This window comes from Mus caroli, unplaced genomic scaffold, assembly GCF_978045245.1.
Source record: "Mus caroli unplaced genomic scaffold, Mus_caroli_1 scaffold_8, whole genome shotgun sequence".
NCBI lineage: Eukaryota > Metazoa > Chordata > Mammalia > Rodentia > Muridae > Mus > Mus caroli.
This window is the reverse complement of record NW_028227263.1, coordinates 128158705-128175254: the sequence shown is the minus strand read 5'-3', so window position 1 is coordinate 128175254 and position 16550 is coordinate 128158705. Positions and strand designations below refer to the sequence as shown.

The window sequence follows — 16550 nt, the reverse complement described above, 5'->3', positions numbered from 1 at the left end:
TCCAGTGAACCCAGACTATGAAGCTTCTCAGGTTGCTTCAGGTCTACCAAGTCAACAATTTCTCCTGGCATCCCAAGTGTCTCTGGTGTCACAAGTTTCTTCCAAAGATTCAAGGAGGCAGAGGATAGACCTCACTGTATTCATTAAGAAAAAAGATAGTCCTGGAAGAATATTTTGATATGCTCAAATATCCATGCAAGGCACAACCAATGGTACTAGCTCAAAGCTTGGACTGATTGACCACAATATCAAGTAATGGCCTGTCTTAACTCTCCCCTTCTAGTGAGGTAGATATTCCCCATCACCTAAGCACACACTTCCCTGACTGTCCATGTCCTTGGCCCATTTCCAGCTTTTAGAAGATTTGTTAAGGTGTATCCCGGGCTCGATATACATTGCCTGAGGTCTTGCAATGTATAAATCTGGTACAGTTGGGTGGCATAGACACTGGAACCACAAATTGTCTGGGAGACATGGACATCAGGGCACTCCTCCAAATTTCTGACTCTTAAAAGACACATCCTTACACTATGGCTTTCATGTCTAAGTTGTTCTGTTTCCTTGCTTCTTGGGTCCAGAAACCTTCGTGTTATGCAATGTGATTTGTAAGGTTAAGTACAGATTCCAAAGACTGAACTACCTGTATCCTCTGCCAGTGCAGTTTCTGCACACCCAATGCATTTGGATATTATCAGTCCTCTGATAATCTGTCCACTGATTACCTCTTCAGACTAGGATTCAAACTTCTCCCCATTGATCACATCTTGAAAAGAACTGCTTCAGGAAGAGCCATATTAGGGGGCAGCCAAACAGGCAGAAGGGTAGGGAACTGTCTGCAATGCAAGACCAACTATCTAGTGGAAGTTCCGGATTTCCCAAATTTTGTGTCCCCCTTACTGTGTCAGCCAGTTCAGTTTTTATGTTTGAGAGACCACTAGGATATCAGCACTCCTCCTCGGCTTAGTTATACAACTCTTGCCCCAAACTCAGAATCCACCTTCTCCATGTGTCAGAAACCAGCAGTTGTGAGCCCTCTTTCTGAACTCAGCACTTTTAGTAAATCCTCAGACCAGGAATGCATCTTCTCCAACACTTGTCAAGTCTTTATGGAGCTCTATCCAAAGACTACAAGCTACAGAGGCAGCAGAAAAATGAATTGGGTCAGTTTTTTCACCTACATATCTAGTGAAGCATGGTCATATTCTTCATGAACTGCCCCTTAAATATAACTTGGTGGTGTCCCTCTATCACCCTGGCAAGATATTGGCAACTGTGGAGAGATACACTTCAGTATCCCACCACATTTAAGAGGTTTTTTCCTCTTGACTTCCTGCTTAGTTTGTTAGTTTTTAGGGATGGATTGGGTTGGCATGTAGTTATTGCTAGTCAGAGAATATTTCCCTGTCATTCTCTCTCAACTGTAAGGATGGAGATACCGATATCATAGCAATAATATCCTTGCTGCTCTTCATAGTCAGTGGGAGCATATATCATTGGCACCCACATAATTTCTTTAGAAAACACAGAGCAGGAACATGCCCCCCAGCAGGAGGAGAATGATGGACGCAGACAAGGCTCATAGAGCCAGGCAGGACCATTGACATGGACTTAGGTGAAAGTACAGGCCACTCACATCAATATGGTCTTCCAGTAACAGCAGGCCTGCTGACCACAGCATGGCTTAAGAATACAGCATAGACTACTTATATTTATTAGATACGGCACTTCTTCTTGGAGACCAGCATGGCCTTATCATTCTCTCTTTCTTCTTTCTTTTACTGAGTATGGCGATTCCTAGTGTGTACTAACACACTAGTTTTACTCTCACCTATACTCAATTAATAAGTTGAAGTAATCTTCTATTGTGTTCTTTGTACTTTATCCTTAAATCAATAATGTGATTTCTTTTGTGTTTTGTTTGTTTCTTTGTTTGTTTGTTTCTTTGGAGCCAGGGTTTCTCTGTGTAGCTCTGGCTGTTCTGGAACTCACGTTGTAGACCAGGCTGGCCTCCAACTCAGAAATCTGCCTGCCTCTTCCTTCCGAGAGCTGGGATTAAAGGCGTGTGCCACCACACCTGGCTTTTTTTTTAACACAATAATACACGTCTCTCATACTTTACACTGTGTCACAACATCAAGAAAATTAAAATCTTGGGTACCAGTTCAGAGAAACCAGTTCAGTTCCCAATATTTCTGTTCTTTGTCTCTCCACTTTCAGAACATGCAGTGTAGCCTCTTTCACACTCTTCTAGACTCATGTGTTCATACATTCACAAATACACATACTGCTTTCATACACTCAGTTGAGAAGACAGAATGCAGAAGCAGACATTTGTATAGTACAAAGAGTGGAGAAAGTTGGTTGGGTTTTACCACACCTTTAATCTCAGCATTCGGGAGACAAAGGCAGGATCTGGGTGTGAGAGGATAATGGGAGGGAAAAAGTGAACCATGATCTGGTATAAGCAGTGGTTTGGGGGAGACAGGAGAAAAGCCCTGAGGGCCAGCAGAATAAATGGAAATATGCAACCTCTGAGGGTGGGAGGTGGGGGACCTTGTAGAAAGTACAAAATACCTTGGAGGTGAGAGACTCTCAGGACTCAAAGGGAGGGATCTTATATAAAATCCTCACCAGAGGAGAGAGGGAAGTCATAGAGTCCACCTCCAGTAGAAAGACAGGTCATCCAGTGGAGGGATGGTATTGCTATCCCACAGTAAAAAACTCTCACCCAGAATTGTTTCTGTCTAAAAAACAAACAAAGAAAGAAACAAATCAAAAAACTGCAGGGACAAAAATGGAGAAGGGACTGAGTAAGTGGAGTTCCAGTGACTGGCCCATCTTGGGATCCATGTCAAAAGGAGGCTCCAAGGACTGACACTATTATTTATGCTATGGAGTGCTTATAGACAGCAACCTAGCCTGGCTGTCTTCTGAGCAGCCCATCAAACAGTTGACTGAGACTGATGTAGGTACTTACACCCAGGGATTGAACAGATGCCATGAAATCCTGTGGTTAAATTAGGGATATGTTCAATAATCAGAGGAGGAGGCCAACCCCATAGGATGAGAAGCAGTCTCACCTAACCCAGACCCCTGAGTTCTCTCAGAATCTGAAGCACCAATCAGGGAGCATACATGAGCAGGTCCTATGCGCCTGACACTTATACAGCAGAGGACCTCATAGTCTAGCCTCAGTGGGAGAAGAGAAACCTAACCCAGGAAAGACCTTGAGGGGAGGCCTGGTTTGGAGGGCATCCTCTTGGAGATGGGGGGGGGAGGAATGAGGTGAAAAATTGCAGGAGTGGGGACTGGGAAGAAAGCAGTGTTTGGACAGTGAAATAATAAAAGACATGAAATATAAAATAAAAAGAAAGAAAGGATTACAAAGGGGAAAAAAGGCATGGGCTTTACCACCAGTGTAGCATCAAAGGGTGTGTGAGAATTAAGGATTTGAATATTGCAAGTGGGTGGATCCAACGTGTGGGAGGAGCATTGAATTCCATGTTTGGAGAGATATATAAGGGCAGGTCTTCTGAGTAGAATTAAAACAGACAGAAGATTTAGCAAGTTACAGCAACCGTCTGGATTCCTGGTGAGTTGGTGGGCTAAATGAAATATTTAAGGTTGCTGTGTGAAGGGGATATCATGGTGGAGCCTCGGTAACTTTTTGTAGTTTGTATGGGTTTTTGTTTGGTGAAGTCTAAAATTTGCCCTGTGCATAGACAGAAGATATTTAAAATTAGTAGATTTTTCAAGTCTATCCCATACATATGAACACTAAGGACCAGCAAAATGCCTGGATTGGGCAATCTATGAATGAACTTTTAAGAGACCTCTAGGTGCTCTGTTCTTCATTTTAGGCACAGGTCTAAGTCCTGGGTTGTATAGAAAGCCCGACGTCAACTGATGGGGAGGCCTGCTTCTAGGATGAAGGGACTGTCGGCATTCTCCAATTCATTTTCCTTTAAACATATTTCCAGGAGTAGAAAGAACTCACAATAGGATATTGAGAGACCTTGAGATCAATGGAGGCTACAGATTGGCTAGACCAGGTATAGTGGTGGTATGCTGGCTCAAAAGTTTAACACTCAGGATAGTTTTTGGCTGAGCAGGCCCTTCTTCTTCTAGCACGTGTAACCATATTGGTTTGTGGACCACACCTTTAATCCCAGGATTTAGGAAACAATGGCAAGTGGGTTTTTGTGATCATGAGGCCTCACTTGTCTGTATAGTGAGATCCAGGAAGTCAGGGACATATACATGGACATTGCTCCAGTCTAAAAAGAGAATGTGTGGAGAACTGAAGAGGTGACTGCAGTGAGCAGGAATGTGCATGTCCTCTGGGCAGCAGCATGAGAAGAGACCCATTTCTTGAGATGGTGACTAGAGAGTAAGGACAAATTTTTTTCTGGATGGAGCCCAAGAGGGGAGTAAATTCCAAAGGATGGGACAGTTGTTTGTTACACACCTTTAATCCTAGCCCTGTATGGGAAGGAACAGGCAGGTGAGTCCCTATGAGTCCTAGCTCAGCCTTGTCTGCAGTTTGACTAACACACAGCACAGTTCATACAGAGAAACTCTGTCTAAGAAGAAAAGAAGAGAAGAGAAAAAAAGAAAGAAAGGCAAACAAAAAAAGTTGTCTTTCACCTGGCCAGGTTTCCATTAGGTGTTAAAGTGTGGCTACAGACTGGGTGTGGCCACAGGGTGTGAAAGTCTGCTGGCTGTGAGAGGATGCAAGGTGGAGCTTTTCTGAGGGTCCTGTAGAGGGAGATTCATTTAAGGCTATTTGGCTTTATTGAAGTTCAATAATAGGGGGCATTTGTGTTAGGTGTAAGAGACTTCTGATGTCCAGGGTAATGAAATCATCAATGCTCTTGGAATGATGAGTGTGGGATGGGATCTATTGGATCTTGCCTGTTCCATGGCCCTTTATTAGTTGTTTTGAGACCGATTGTCCAGTAGAAAGGAGGAGAATCTAGGACTCTCTCTCCTTTTTTTATTTTACATTTATGATAATATTCCTTTTTTAAGTATAAATTTTATTTAATCTTTTTGTACCTAGATTTTAGGCTATATTTTATCCCCCTTCTGTTCCACCCACTGACTGTTCTGTATCCCATACCTCTTCTTTCCTTCTCCAAAGGGATGTCCCCTATCCCCACCCCCTACCCTACCATTTGTCATTCTGCAAAATCTTTTCTAACTCTTTCAGGTGTTGATCAGATTCTTGGATTAACTTTTTGGATCTGTATGTAATGAATTTGGTCTCTTTAAAAAATTGTCCTGAAGTCAGCTTTGGCAGTGATGTATTTGTCTCTGATGTATTCTTCAAACTCCCTTTGTTTTTTTCCCTGTCACTGGAGGAGAACTTAATGCAGCGAGGATCTTCCTTAATTACTTTTTTCACTTCTTCCCATGTGGATGGTAAGGTAATCGCAGACGTTTCATCCAGAAGCTGCCTAAAGTGCTCCCTTTTCTTTTTGGTAAGTGCTTCGATATGTTCATTAAAAAGTTTCTCTTTCTCCTCTCTTTCCAATAAGAAACCAGATTCCCAGTGGTGGTCTTTCTGGAGGGTCCTCCTAGTATCAGACCAGGACACATCTGAAGAATGTACCGTGTCAGACAGAAGAGCCTTGAAGTTCTGGATAGCTTTCTCCCGTTTGTGCTGCTCTCTCTCCCGATCAATCTCTTTAGTTTGCTCAGAGCATGCCTTCTGAACTTCTCTTTCCCGTTCTCGAAGGCTTGCCTCTCCAGCTCTTTTTCTTTTTCTGAGTCTAAATTCTTAGCTATTTTCTCTGTGTACTGTTTGAAAAGTTCTTCTCTCGTTGATGAACTATCCACTGCTTTATGTCGTGAGTCACTTTCTACTTTGTCTTTTACTTTGCTCCATCGAGATTGACTATCCAAGTGATGATTAGATAACAGTTCAAAGAAATCGATTTAATCTTCTCCCCTCTCTTCTTCGAATCTTCTTTTTCTTTCTTCCTTGCAGCTGCCACAAATTCATTAAACAATGCTTCTCTATATTTCATCTTTTCAATTGCTTTGAATCTTGAATCTTTAGCATGTTTGGCAGCAAATTCACTAAAAGTAGCTCTGGGATTGAATTTTACTTCTTCCATCATTTTTTTGAAATCTTCCTTGGCTTGCAATATTTTGTTTTTCTTTTCCCTGCATTCTTCCTCTACTCTGGTCTTGACATGCTGATCAAACACCTGTTTTCTTTCTTTAGGATTGAGAAGCAAGTGCCGAGGGTCAAATACTATCTTGTGCAACTCCTTCTTCCATGTTGAAAAAGCAGATACCCCTCTCTCTAGCAGCATGTCCTTGAACTGCTTCATTCAAGCCTCCAGAGGGACAATGGCCCTTTCTCAGGCAGCTTTAATTTCAGCTTCCATGGCAGCTTCTTTCTCTGAATCAATGTCTTTATTATCATCTCTCTTCTGCTTTTTGGCTTTAATAGGCTCATCTTCATTCATTTCTTCCTTTAATTCTTGTTCTTCTTTAATTGCACTCATTGAGAACTGCCACTTTTGGATGGACAGCATTGTCGGAGCCGGGTGCCTTAGCTTCTTCATGTCTTCCAATCCTTTTTTATGAGGGGGCTCTTGAATAATTTTGTCAACATCCACCCTTCCAATCAAATCATCAGGCCGGTCCCACATAGAAAGGCGGGTGGTGGGATTGTAAAGAAAACCCTCTCATCACCAGTCTAAACAACACACCACGAGTACCAGGGATAGGAGTAGTAGCTACTGGCTTTGCCTTCTGGGCAGCCTTTTCTTCTTCAGTCATCTCTTCTTCTTTGGGCTCCTCCTTTATCTCCTTCACAGGCTCTTCCTTAGGATCTTCCTCCTCAGTCTCCATTGGCAATGGCTCTTCAGAGGCCTCCTTAATTGGTTCTTTAATCTTCTCATCTAATTTTTCTTTTTCCTTCAGTTCTTGGGGCTTCTCCCACGTGGATTCTAGTGTTCTATTATTATAATAGTTCGTCTTCCCATCTGCTGTTTTATATTCAGTCCACTCAGAATCTGCTGTTGCCCCAGCTAAGGTAGCAGGTGAAGCTGCAATGGCAACCTGGGGATGGATCATGGTACTATAGGAGGGGCCATTCCTGGGAGTACACCTGGAAGTGGGATTGGCATGCCAGGCAGGGGCACACGGAACAGAGGCACCATTACTGGTGGGGAAGCAGGTATTGCTGCTGCCGACTGAGGTACCGAATGAGGAACAGCAGGAGGTAACATCTGTGGGTGCGGCTGGGGTACGGTTTGCACAGGTGTGGCTGTAGGAGCAGGAGCTGAAACACTAACTATAGGCGTGGCAACTGAAACAGCAGAACTTGGGGTCTGGTCTTGTGTTGTGGGTGTTGATACTGTCTGTGCAACTGAAGTAGCAGTTGTCGGTAGCTGTGGTGGAGGATGGGGTAGATGTCAGTGTTGACGTGGACACTGCAGGTGCTGGGCTGGTAGGGGTAGGAGTGCCTACTGCTTGTGCTTGGACTTGTGCCTGTGCCTGTGCCTGTGCCTGTGCCTGTGCCTGTGCCTGTGCCTGTGCCTGTGCCTGTGCCTGTGCCTGTGCTTGTGCCTGTGCCTGTGCCTGTGCCTGTGTCTGTGTCTGTGCCTGGGCCTGGGCCTGGACCTGAGCCTGAGCCTGGGGTTGTGCCTGGGCCTGGGCCTGAGCCTGGGGCTATGCCTGGGCCTGGGCCTGAGCCTGGGCTTGTGCCTGGGCCTGAGCCTGAGCCTGGGCTTGGGCCTGAGCCTGGGCCTGAGCCTGAACCTGTGCTTGGGCTGCAAGCATAGGCATCAGTTCTGATTGCTGAATAACCTTAACTCCATCTGGCTTGGTCCATGCAGATTCACGAGTCCAAGCATTATAGTAATAAACCTTCCTGTCGGGAGTTTTATTTTCTACCCATATATCCTCAGTGGGAGGCAGTGCTGTAGCACCAGGAGAAGTCCCCGGAGGCATTCCTAGTGGGAACATGATACCTGGGCCTGGGCCCGGGCCTGGGCCTGGGCTTGAGCCTGGGCCCAGGGCCTGAGCCTGGGCCTGTGACTGGGCCTGGGCCTGGGCCTGGGCCTGGGCCTGGGCCTGGGCCTGGGCCTGGGCCTGGGCCTGGGCCTGGGCCTGGGCCTGGACCTGAGCCTGAGCCTGGGGTTGTGCCTGGGCCTGGGCCTGAGCCTGGGGTTGTGCCTGGACCTGGGCCTGAGCCTGGGGTTGTGCCTGGGCCTGGGCCTGAGCCTGGGGCTGTGCCTGGGCCTGGGCCTGAGCCTGGGCTTGGGCCTGGGCCTGGGCCTGAGCCTGGGCTTGGGCCTGGGCCTGGGCCTGAGCCTGAACCTGTGCTTGGGCTGCAAGCATAGGCATCAGTTCTGATTGCTGAATAACCTTAACTCCATCTAAATTGGTCCATGCAGATTCATGAGTCCAAGCATTATAGTAATAAACCTTCCCGTCGGGAGTTTTATTTTCTACCCATATATCCTCAGTGGGAGGCAGTGCTGTAGCACCAGGAGAAGTCCCCGGAGGCATTCCTGGTGGGAACATGATACCTGGAGGAGGAGGCATAGCTCCCATGGGTGGAGGCATGAAAGGTGGTCTCTGTAGGTGTGGTGGGCCCATAGGTGGAGGTATTCTTCCTGGAGGAGGCATTGGTGGCATATTAGGATCAAAAGGAGGCCTTCCAAAGGGGGGCCTGGGTGGTGGAGGAGGGCCTCTCATCATTCCGAAAGGAGGAGGTGGTCTCATGAAAGGTGAGCCTCACATCACTGCATTTGGTGTGGGAGCTGAGCCTCGGAACCTCAAGGCCTGCTGAGCCATCCTCAGCTCCCGCAGGTTGAACCACTCGCCTTCCCCTCTGTCCTGCCACTCTCCGCCATTACAGACAGCTGAGTTTAGGCCTCATTTTTTAACACACCATATTCTCAGTAATAGTGTCAGTCCTTGGTGCCTCCCCTTGAGGTGGATCCCAATTTGGGCCCTGTAACTGGATCCCCTTTTCCTCAGGCACTTTTCCATTTTTGTTTCTGCAGTTTTCTCAGACAAGAACAAGTCTGTGTCAGCTGTGGAAAAGCAACACCTTCCCTCACTTGATGCCTTATTTTCCGCTGGAGTTGGGCTCAACAAGTTCCCCACTGTAGGGTATTTCATCTAAAGTCCCTCCATTTGATTCCTAGGAGTTTCTCACCTCCCAGCTCTCTGTTTTTCTGGAGTGTCGCCCTACCTCCTATATACAAAGGTTGCCTCTTTCCATTCTTTTGCTGGTCCTCAGGGTTTCAGTCCTGTTCCCCCAACCCAATACCTGAACATGTTCCCCTCTTCCCCTCTCTGTCCCCTCTCCCACCCAGGTCCACCCTTCCCCCCTCCTGTCATTGTTTATTCTCCCTCCCAAGTGGAATTGAGGCATCCTCAATTTGGCCCTTTGTCGTGTTAAACTTTTTGAGTTTTGTGAATTGTATTCTTGGTATTCTCTAATTTTTTTGGCTAATATCCACTTATTAGTAATTACATACCATGCATACCCTGCATGACTGATGCATGCAGATCTGACTTATGCCATTCTGGATGATAATTTTTAGTTCCTTCCTTTTTGTTTTTGCCTGCAAAACTCAGGATGTCCTTGTTCTTAATAGCTGAGTAGTATTTTATAGTGTAAATGGACCGCATTTTCTGTATCATTTCTTCTATTGTGGGGTATCTGGGTTGTTTCTAACATCTGACTATCACAAATAAGGCTTTCATGAACATAGTGGAGCATGTGTCCCTGTACCGTGGAGTTTGGAGGTAGAGGTTTGTCAAAGGCCCAGCTAGATGTGTGTAGGGCCTTGAGAAAATACAGGAGAAGTTTGCAAGTTTTCAGCATACAGAGATCCAAAGGAGTGCAAGAATCATAGAGGACATGGGTAAAGTACTGCTCAGACATCAGGGTGCTGGTTCAGTTACTACTATGCTTTGTGGACTGTTCATCAGTTCAATATGAGGCATTAGCCTCATATTATATAAGAAGTCTAGAGGAATTGATGTGGAGGCCCAAGTATAGAACCTAGGGACTATGGGGTCTTCTCTTATCTATTTTTATTTTATTTCCATGTTCTCCTGTGCATAGAGGTCTCCCAATGGGAATTAATTTCCATGAAATGCTAAATCTGAATTCTCTCAGGCTTCCCTTTGCCACCTGATCCACAAAAAATCAGAGGACACTCTTTAACTCCAAGAAACAAATCCTTTAGGTCTCCAATGAACCCAGACTATGAAGCTTCTCAGGTTGCTTCAGGTCTACCAAGTCAACAACTTCTCCTGGCATCCCAAGTGTCTCTGCTGTCACAAGTTTTTTCCAAAGATTCAAGGAGGCAGAGGATAGACCTCACTGTATTCATTAAGAAAAAAGGTTGTACTGGAAGAATATTTTGATATGCTCAAGTATCTATGCGAGGCACAACCAATGGCACTGTCTCAACAGCTTGGATTGATTGACCACAAGATCAAGTCATGGCGTGTCTTATCTCTCCCCCTCTAGTGAGGTAGACAATACCCATCACCTAAGCACACACTTCCCTGACTGTCCATGTCCTTGGTCCAGTTCCAGGTTGTAGAAGGGTTGTTAAGATGTATTCCAGGCTAGATTTCCATTGCCCGAGGTCTTGCAATGTAGAAATCTGGTACAGTTGGGAGGCATAGACACTGGTTCCACAAAGTATCTGGGAGGCATAGACATCAGGGCACTCCTCCAAATTTCTGACTCTTAAAAAACAGATCCTTACACTGTGGCTTTCATGTCCAAGTCGTTCTGCTTCCTTACTTCTTGGATCCAGGAACCTTTGTGTTATGTGATGTGTTATATAAGGATAAGTACAGATTCCAAAGACTGAACTTCCTGTTTCCTCTGCCAGTGAAGTTTATGCACACCCGATGCATTTGGATGTCATCAGTCCTCTGATAATCTGTCCACTGATTACCTCTTCAGACTAGGAATCAAACTTCTCCCCATTGATCACATCTTGAAAAGAACTGCTTCAGGAAGAGCCATATTAGGGGACAGCCAAACAGGCAGAAGGGTAGGGAACTGTCTGCAATGCAAGACCAACTATCTAGTGGGAGTTCTGGATTTCCCAAATTTTGTGTCCCCCTTACTGTGTCAGCCAGTTCAGTTTTTACGTTTGAGAGACCACTGGGGTATCAGCACTCCTCCTCGGCTCAGTTATTCAACTCTTGCCCCAAACTCAGAATCCACCTTCTCCATGTGTCAGAAACCACAGCTGTGAGTCCTCTTTCTGAACTCAGCACTTATAGTAATTCCTCAGACCAGGAATGCATCTTCTCCAACACGGGTCAAGTCTGTATGGAGATCTATCAGAAGAATACAAGATGCAGGCTGCAGAGGCAGCAGGAAAATGAATTGGGTCAGTTTTTTTTTCACCTACGTATCTACTGAAGCATGGTCATATTCTTCATGAACCGCCCCTTAAATATAGCAGGGTGGTCTTCCTCCATCACCCTGGCAAGAAATTGTCAATGTGGAGAGATACACTTCAGTATCCCACCACATTTAAGAGTTTTTTCCTGTTGACTTCCTGCCTAGTTTGTTAGTTTTTAGGGATGGATTGGGTTGGCATGTAGTTATTGGTTGTCAGAGAATTTTTCCCTGTCATTCTCTCACAATTGTAAGGATTCAGATACCGATATCACAGCAATAATATCCTTGCTGTTCTTAATAGTCAATGGGAGCATATATCATTGGCATACATATGGTTCCTTGAGTAAACCAGAGCAGGAACATGGCCCCCAGCAGGAAAAGAATGAGGCACCCAGACAAGGCTCATAGAGCCAGGCAGGACCATTAACAGGGACTTAGGTGAAAGTACAGGACACTCACATCAATATGGTCTTCCAGTAACAGCAGGCCTGCTGACAACAGCATGGCTTAAGAATACATCATAGACTACTTGTATTTATTAGATACGGCACTTCTCTTGGAGACTAGCATGGCCTTATCATTCTGTCTTTCTTCTTTCTTTTATTGAGTATGGCGATTCCTATGGTGTACTCACACGCTAGTTTTACTATCACCTATAGTCAATTAATAAGTTGAAGTAATCTTTTTTGTGTTCTATATACTTTATCCTTAAATCAATAATGTGATTTCTTTTGTGTTTTTTGTTTGTTTGTTTCTTTGGAGCCAGGGTTTCTCTGTGTAGCTCTGGCTGTTCTGGAACTCACGTTGTAGACCAGGCTGGCCTCCAACTCAGAAATCTGCCTGCCTCTTCCTCCTGAGAGCTGGGATTAAAGGCGTGTGCCACTACAGCTGGCTTTTTTTTAACACAATAATACACGTCTCTCATACTTTACACTGTGTCACAACATCAAGAAAATTAAAATCTTGGGTACCAGTTCAGAGAAACCAGTTCAGTTCCCAATATTTCTGTTCTTTGTCTCTCCACTTTCAGAACATGCAGTGTAGCCTCTTTCACACTCTTCTAGACTCATGTGTTCATACATTCACAAATACACATACTGCTTTCATACACTCAGTTGAGAAGACAGAATGCAGAAGCAGACATTTGTACAGTACAAAGAGTGGAGAAAGTTGGTAGTGTTTTACCACACCTTTAATCTCAGCATTCAGGAGACAAAGGCAGGATCTGGGTGTGAGAGGATAAGGGGAGGGAAAAAGTGAACCATGATCTGGTATAAGCAGTGGTTTGGGGGAGACAGGAGAAAAGCCCTGAGGCCCAGCAGAATAAATGGAAATATGCAACCACTGAGGGTGGGAGGTGGGGGACCTTGTAGAAAGTACAAAATACCTTGGAGGTGAGAGACTCTCAGGACTCAAAGGGAGGGATCTTATATAAAATCCTCACCAGTGGAGAGAGGGAAGTCATAGAGTCCACCTCCAGTAGAAAGACAGGTCATCCAGTGGAGGGATGGTATTGCTATCCCACAGTAAAAAACTCTCACCCAGAATTGTTTCTGTCTAAAAAACAAACAAACAAACAAACAAAAACAAAAAACAAAAAAACTGCAGGGACAAAAATGGAGAAGGGACTGAGTAAGTGGAGTTCCAGTGAGTGGCCCATCTTGGGATCCATGTCAAGAGGAGGCTCCAAGGCCTGACACTATTATTGATGCTATGGAGTGCTTACAGACAGCAACCTAGCCTGGCTGTCTTCTGAATGGCCCATCAACAGTTGACTGAGACTGATGTAGGTACTTACACCCAGGGATTGGACTGATGCCATGAAACCCTGTGGTTAAATTAGAGATATGTTCAATAATCAAAGAAGGAGGCCAACCCCATAGGATGAGAAGCTGTCTCACCTAACCCAGACCCCTGAGTTCTCTCAGAATCTGAAGCACCAATCAGGGAGCATACATGAGGATGTCCTATGCCCCTGACACTTATACAGCAGAGGAACTCGTAGTCCAGCCTCAGTGGGAGAAGAGAAACCTAACCCAGGAAAGACCCAGGGTATGGGGAGGCCTGGTTTGGAGGGCATCCTTTGGAGATGGGGGGGGTGAGGAATGAGGTGAAGAATTGCGGGAGGGGGGACTGGGAAGAAAGCAGTGTTTGGACAGTGAAATAATAAAAGACATGAAATATAAAATAAAAAGAAAGAAAGGATTACAAAGGAAAAAAAGGCATGGGCTTTACCATCAGAGAAGCATCAAAGGGTGTGTGAAAATAAGGATTTGAATATTGCAAGAGGGTGGAGCCAACGTGTGGGAGGAGCATAGAATTCCACGTTTGGAGAGATATATAAGGGCAGGTCTTGTGAGTAGAATTAAAACAGACAGAGGATTTAGCAAGTTACAGCAAGCGTCTGGATTCCTGGTGAGTTGGTGGGCTGAATGAAATAATTAATGTTGCTGTGTGACGGGGATATCATGGTGGAGACTTGGTAACTTTTTGTAGTTTGTATGGGTTTTTGTTTGGTGAAGTCTAAAACTTGCCCTGTGCATAGACAGAAGATATTTAAAATTAGTAGATTTTTCAAGTCTATCCTGTACATATGAACACTAAGGACCAGCAAAATGCCTGGATTGGGCAATCTATGAATGAACTTTTAAGAGACCTCTAGGTGCTCTGTTCTTCATTTTAGGCACAGGTCTAAGTCCTGGGTTGTATAGAAAGCCCGACGTCAACTGATGGGGAGGCCTGCTTCTAGGATGAAGGGACTGTCGGCATTCTCCAATTCATTTTCCTTTAAACATATTTCCAGGAGTAGAAAGAACTCACAATAGGATATTGAGAGACCTTGAGATCAATGGAGGCTACAGATTGGCTAGACCAGGTATAGTGGTGGTATGCTGGCTCAAAAGTTTAACACTCAGGATAGTTTTTGGCTGAGCAGGCCCTTCTTCTTCTAGCACGTGTAACCATATTGGTTTGTGGACCACACCTTTAATCCCAGGATTTAGGAAACAATGGCAAGTGGGTTTTTGTGATCATGAGGCCTCACTTGTCTGTATAGTGAGATCCAGGAAGTCAGGGACATATACATGGACATTGCTCCAGTCTAAAAAGAGAATGTGTGGAGAACTGAAGAGGTGACTGCAGTGAGCAGGAATGTGCATATCCTCTGGGCAGTAGCATGAGAAGAGACCCATTTCTTGAGATGGTGACTAGCGAGTAAGGACAAAGTTTTTCTGGATGGAGCCCAAGAGGGGAGTAAATCCCAAAGGATGGGACAGTTGTTTGTTACACACCCTTAATCTTAGCCCTGTATGGGAAGGAACAGGCAGGTGAGTCCCTATGAGTCCTAGCTCAGACTTGTCTTCAGTTTGACTAACACACAGCACAGTTCATACAGAGAAACTCTGTCTAAGAAGAAAAGAAGAGAAGAGAAAAAAAGAAAGAAAGGCAAACAAAAAAAGTTGTCTTTCACCTGGCCAGGTTTCCATTAGGTGTTAAAGTGTGGCTACAGACTGGGTGTGGCCACAGGGTGTGAAAGTCTGCTGGCTGTGAGAGGATGCAAGGTGGAGCTTTTCTGAGGGTCCTGTAGAGGGAGATTCATTTAAGGCTATTTGACTTTATTGCAGTTCAATAATAGGGGGCATCTGTGTTAGATGTAAGAGTCTTCTGATGTCCAGGGTAATGAAATCATCAATGCTCTTGGATGGAGAATTTGGAATGGGATCTACTGCATCTTGCCTCTTCCATTGCCCTTTATTAGTTGTTTTGAGACAGATTGTCCAATAGAAAGGAGGAGAATCTCGGACTTTCTCTCCTTTTTTTTCTTTTTAACATTTATGATAAAATTCCTTTTTAAAAAATAAATTTTATTTGATCTTTTTTTACCTAGATTTTAGGCTATATTTTATCCCCCTTCTGTTCCACCCACTGACTGTTCTGTATCCCATACCTCTTCTTTCCTTCTCCAAAGGGATGTCCCCTATCCCCACCCCCTACCCTAAAAGACCTTCCCACTCCCTGGGTCTTCCTGTCTCTTGAGGGTTAGGCATATCTTCACTGTCTGTCCAGACCCACAGTCTCCTGCTGAATATGTGTTGTTGGCCTCATATCATCTGGTATATGCTGCCTTGTTGGTGGCCCCGTTTTTGAGAGATCTTTGTGGTTCAGGTTAGTTGAGACTGCTGGTATTCCTATAGGGTTGCCCTCTTCCTCCTCAGCTTCTTCTAGCTTTTCCCTAATTCAACCTCAGGGGTCAGCAGCTGTTGTCAATATTTTGGGTATAAATAACTTCAACTGACTCTTTCATCTGCTTGCTGGGTCTTTTTGGGGGCCAGTCATGATAGGCCTCATTTCTTAACACCCTATTCTCAGTAATAGTGTCTGTCCTTGGTGCCTCTCCTTGAGCTGAAACCCTATTCGGGCCCTGTAACTGGATCCCCTTTTCCTCAGGCTCTTCTCCATTTTTGTTTCTGCAGTTTTCTCAGACAAGAACAAGTCTGTGTCAGCTGTGGAAAAGCAACACCTTCTCTCACTTGATGCCTTATTTTCCGCTGGAGTTGGGCTCAACAAGCTCCCCACTGTAGGGTATTTCATCTAAAGTCCCTCCATTTGAGTCCTAGGAGTTTCTCACCTCCCAGCTCTCTGTTTTTCTGGAGTGTCCCCCTACCTCCTATATACAAAGGTTACCTCTTTCCATTCTTTTGATGGTCCTCAGGGTTTCAGTCCTGTTCCCCCAACCCAATACCTGATCATGTTCCCCTCTTCCCCTCTCTGTCCCCTCTCCCACCCAGGTCCACCCTTCCCCCCTCTTGTCATTGTTTATTCTCCCTCCCAAGTGGAATTGAGGCATCCTTACTTTGGCCCTTTGCCTTGTTATACTTTTTGAGTTTTGTGGATTGTATTCTGGGTATTCTCTACTTTTTTGGCTAATACCCACTTATTAGTAATTATGGCATTCTGGATGATAATTTTTAGTTCCTTCCTTTTTGTTTTTGCCTGCAAAACTCAGGATGTCCTTGTTCTTAATAGCTGAGTAGTATTTTATTGTGTAAATGGACCACATTTCCTGTATCCTTTCTTCTATTGTGGGGTATCTGGGTTGTTTCTAACATCTGACTATCACAAATAAGGCTTTCATGAA

At 44.9% G+C, this 16550-nt stretch overlaps 1 pseudogene; it reads right to left on the bottom strand.

Annotated features, from left to right (window-relative positions):
* Positions 1 to 5170: 5170 nt before the first annotated feature.
* Positions 5171 to 9528, bottom strand: LOC147003489 (transcription elongation regulator 1 pseudogene; annotated as a pseudogene).
* Between the last annotated feature and the right edge of the window lie 7022 nt (positions 9529 to 16550).